The sequence below is a fragment of the Lycium barbarum genome, chromosome 5, assembly GCF_019175385.1.
Source record: "Lycium barbarum isolate Lr01 chromosome 5, ASM1917538v2, whole genome shotgun sequence".
Classification (NCBI taxonomy): domain Eukaryota; kingdom Viridiplantae; phylum Streptophyta; class Magnoliopsida; order Solanales; family Solanaceae; genus Lycium; species Lycium barbarum.
In genome coordinates, this window is record NC_083341.1 from 87,942,773 (window position 1) to 87,947,855 (window position 5,083).

A 5,083-nucleotide genomic window follows, 5' to 3' on the forward strand; every position below is an offset into this window, starting at 1 on the left:
ATTTGTAGTTTAGTTATGCTCATATGTTCTTGTCTTGACTTGTTCTGTGCTTAATGTGTGATTCATTTGATAAGAACATGATAAGGATGAAGGAAAATATCATAGTGAACTTCATTTAAGAATGTAGATTGTTGAAGTGCTTTTGGTTTTTGTTTGTTCATATGGTCCCGAGGCTCTGTGTTCATCATAAATAGGTGTGTGTGAGGTGTTTTGAAGGTCCTTGTTTTTCCCTTGCCTTTTTCTTGAATATTATTGTTAGTTTACCGAGCATGATTTTAAGTAGAGTAAGGGACAATAAGTTCAATTTAAAATAAAGATAAGGGAGGTGAAACAGTCTATGTGTAACACAGTTCAACATGGTTGATTTGCTAGAAGTGTGCGCTTGTGATTACAGTTAAATGTCCCTATATTGCTAGTCAGTATGAATTGCCTTATTTGTGAAGTGAGGTCTGTTGTCAAAGTCTTGATTGGGCTATTGGAATTTGATCATCTGTTTCTGGATATAGCTTCTGATGTGCTTTTTTTTTCTTTTTTTTTTTCTAGAAAATGAATGAATAAAGGAAGATTTATATAAAAATATGAATCTATTGTGCTGAATCTCTGAGTATAACAGTGGGGTGTCTCATTGCTCCTTTCCTCTTAAATAATCTTACACCTAGAGTAGAGTAAGATAAGATAAGCTAATTATTTGTTTCTTGTCTAATAATAGAATAAAGAAGTGGCAGGTTCATGCCTTAGGTCTATAGTTTGATTGTTTGTTCATGGCTGTGACTATCCTTCTGTCATGACCTAATGTAGATTATGTATGATCACCTAGGACTTGTGACAAGTGTATGCTAATTGTCCATGATTCATAGCAGAAATCCTAGAAACTATTGTGAACATGGTACCTAAATGTGAATCCTGTTTCCTTTTGATTTGGTTAAGGCTATTTTATCTTGTTGGAGTCTGTTTGCTTGTGCACATGGTGTTGAAAACTTGTCTTGATAGTCTATACCATAAGCCCTTCACCTAGAAGTACTTTACCTCCCTTAATGTGCAGAATCTGACGGGAAAGGAAAAGTAAAAATAGGAGAAGTAATAGAGACCACAAGATCAGGTCTTCATTTAACTAGAATAAATGGTTAGTGGATTAATTGTCAACCTTGCCACCTAGTCATATTGAAACTAAAAAAGTTATAAAATAAAGAATGAAATGAAGGTGATGTCTAAGGGACAGGTCTGTTCTCTTGTTTGTGACTCCTTTTGCTGACACTGCCTTATTAGTTGGTCTTACTGTCACGACCCAACCCCGTGGGCCGTGACTGGTGCCCTAGCTGGGCACCCATACACACTCACTTACCAAATCGATATATCAAGGACTTATACGTATTCAACATACATTAAGTTATGCAGATATTAAAATCAGATGTCGTCTTAAGCGGTCATATATAGCAAAATATCGCACAGCAGCCGGCAAGGCTGGCGGAAAACACATCGCCCGGATATATATACATCCATACACACACATATGGGCCGTTTCGGCCATCACAGCAAACAGGACCGCTTAAGACACAAATCACAGACATGACCACACAATGATGACCCATGACCCACATATATGTCTACAGGCCTCTACAAACCATAACAAAAAACATATGACGGTACAGGGCCCCGCCGTACCCCAAATAGTCATATATATACAGAAACATGTACAACAAAGATATGTACCAAAAATATGGGCTCCGGATCAAAGGGAGCGCTCCAAAGTAGCAGAATAGGTATCCTACACTGGCGGGTCACCAGAACGACCGTCTGCACCTGCAGGCATGAAACGCAGCTCCCGAAGAAAGGGGGTTAGTACGAAATATGTACTGAGTATGTAAAGCATGAAATAGTAATCCAAATCATAACTGAAATAAGGAGTATGGAAAATGATTACAGAATAAGTATATCAAAGCTTGTTCTGAAAACAAAAATAATGCAAATAAAAATCATGCATAAGGCTCAGGAACGTGGTCGCCACTCCGACGCTGGCGCCACAACACATCATACTCCAGAAGGTTTCAAATCTCCGTACAACCCCGACACATATCGTAACATCATAACATATCACAACATCAGAACACATCATATGCCATAACCCATCATAACGTCGTATATAAGCGGTACCCGGCCATATGGCGAGGGTCTCGGGAACCGTAACACATCATACTGCCGAATATAACATAGTGCGCACGATGACAAAACCGGCCCGGGACCCGGCGAACGATATCATAGTAGTATGCACGAGCAGAGTAGTGAGAAATCACATGCACATAAATCAAGACTCAATGGATATATATACTTACCGACCCCTGAAGGCTCAGAAACAAGTTTCGGGTCGATCCGACCTAGTATGAGAAAGTTACGAACGTTTGAAGTACAGAACATTCTATAAGCGTTTCAGAAGCCATTTTTGGAAAATCAAAGCCATAAGCATGTCAAAAATCTTTTGGATATTGTTATGGATCAAATCAGATAGAACCTTTGGAGTCTTATGTACGTATCGAAACATATCAAAGGCTCGATGGAGCAATCGAATGTGTTAACATTTGGAAGGTCAAAACTATAGTCATATCATTTGTTTCTCAAATGCTATTCGGAAACATATTGGCCAAACTTCGGACATCATAGATACACGTCATCGGACATCATGGATACATATCAAAACCACACGGAACAGCTCATGAGAAATCAAGGACGTTAGCCATCCTAGTGGCTCTAAGAATAAGAATCTTTCCGAAACCATACATATACATCATATACTTATTTCATAAGGATCATGCCAAAGAAGAAAAGGTTAAGCCTCACATACCTCGCTCGCCTCCTAAGCTAATCGCAACTCAAGTCTCGGGCTCCCCACAATCTACAATAACGTTATTAATTACCAAACATTAGCTACAAGTACTTAGAAATTCAATTCTAACTAGCACTTGTCTACAGCAATTTCGGCAGCATCTCCCCTGTAAACACAACAACCCTGAGAATTCAACTCGGCCAAATTTATCAACAACCATACCAACAATCATTTCAACAATACCAACAATCAATTTGGAACATATTCTAACATTAGTAACTCGCACAACATTCAAAACAATCCAACCAACTCTATTCCACCCGAAACTCTACAAATTCAACAAAAGCTACCACAACACATTTTCTTCTTTCCAATTCATAAACTACCACAACAATTCATACTTTAGCAACTTCATTCTCACAATTACGTAAAACCATATTAAAATCACATTAGTTTCCTACAACAACCCACAACAACTTTCAATGCCGACTTGAACCAGTAAACCTTCATTTACATCATAAAGGCCACAACAACACAACTAATATGCTAAATAAAATTGATTCATCTTTCCTCCACCATATAACACCACACGTCCACAAACACACACACACACCCACACGGCCCACACACAACATATAATATTTTCATGTTTTTCATTCAATTCTACTTACTACAACATATATAAACCCTCCATAACATATAAAAGAATATGAATTCTTACCTTTTTCCTCAATTTCCCACTTGAATAGAATTTTTTGAACTTGCCACCAAGGGTATTTTCTTGCTTCAATAATTATACCACGTTGAAGAGGGTCCTTGGATTAGCAAGAATACTAGAAAAATATAATTTTTGGATCAAAGATTGATGGATTCAATTTTTTTCTTTCTTTTTCTCCTATAGCCAAACCCTTGTCTCTCTCTCTCTCTCTCTCAAGTTCTTGTTTTTTTTTCTTGAATGTTCTAAAATGTGATGACAAAATAACAGGCCCTCTCTTTTATTACTTAATTTGGCTTCTACATGGGCCTTGGCCCATCCCCCTATGGCCGGCCCCCTTTGGGCCTCTTTTTTTTTTTTTTTTTTTGATTTTCCAAGCCCAATTACTTATGACTAATATTTTGTAGTTCATGAGACTATTTTCTAAATTTCCAATTTTTCCCTTAGCCTTCCTCAATATTTCCGCATCAATATTTTTCACGAACACTTATATATTAAGTAAGATCAAAATATTGCCTTAACTCTTACTAATCACAATTATCTCAAATTATCCGAATGTACAAAATACGGGATATAGCACTTACTTTAGAAATGAAATAATTTGTTATGAAAAGTAAGGGACCAATATATCATGCTCTTGTATTTGTGTTGTCTTCACCCATATATGAGTCTTAATTTGGTAAAGGATCATGAATGTTCAAATTTTATGAGTTTAAGTATTGAAAGAAGAATGAAAATAAGCAACTTGACTTTGATTTGCTCAAGTCCTAAACAATTTAGAGATTAAGGCTTTACCTTGGGACATGACTATTCTCTTTGTTATCCTATGTGCGTAAATAATTTATATAGTGATTACAATCCCTTGTTTACAAACTGCCTAGGCTTAAAAAATAGGCACAAATAGAAAGAAAAGCCCCATGATAATAATCTAAGTAAAAAAAGGAGTAGGAAGGAATGGAATAGAAGAAAGTAGTATGTGAGAGCTAAAAAAGAAAAAAAAAGCTTGTCTGTTGATCTGTAAACTGCCTAGTGTCATTTGGTGTGTGATTGGAAGAGGGAGTAATAAAAGGTCACAATTGTATAGGTGAGGTTAAAAACCACTTGGCTAGATGGGGAAGGTCTTTTAAAGACACCTTAGGAGAGGATTGAGAAAGGGTGAAGCATTGCTTCACCCATAGTATCTTTTCTCCCAAATAAAAGGTTGTCATGGCATCCCTCTCAAGTCTATGGTCTCACCCTTTGCACTTTAGGATCATCTTGTCATACTGTTAAGGCTGTTGAGTCTTAAATGATAGAACTGTTTATGCACTTGTAATGGACTCTTAGAACTGATTTAGTTTGATTTTTGTTGTGTCTGTTTTAAAGTCTCTTAAGGAAATGTTTGGATTAGTTGGAAACTGTAATAAAATTGGAAAAGAAAGTTTTTTTTTTCAGGGACACCGCTTGTTTTTGATAAATAAAAATGGAGGGGCCCTTCCCCTTTGTGAAAAGAACATGATGGCATATGACAGAACCTTTAGCAACCAGTTATGTTAGGTTTATGATTTGGA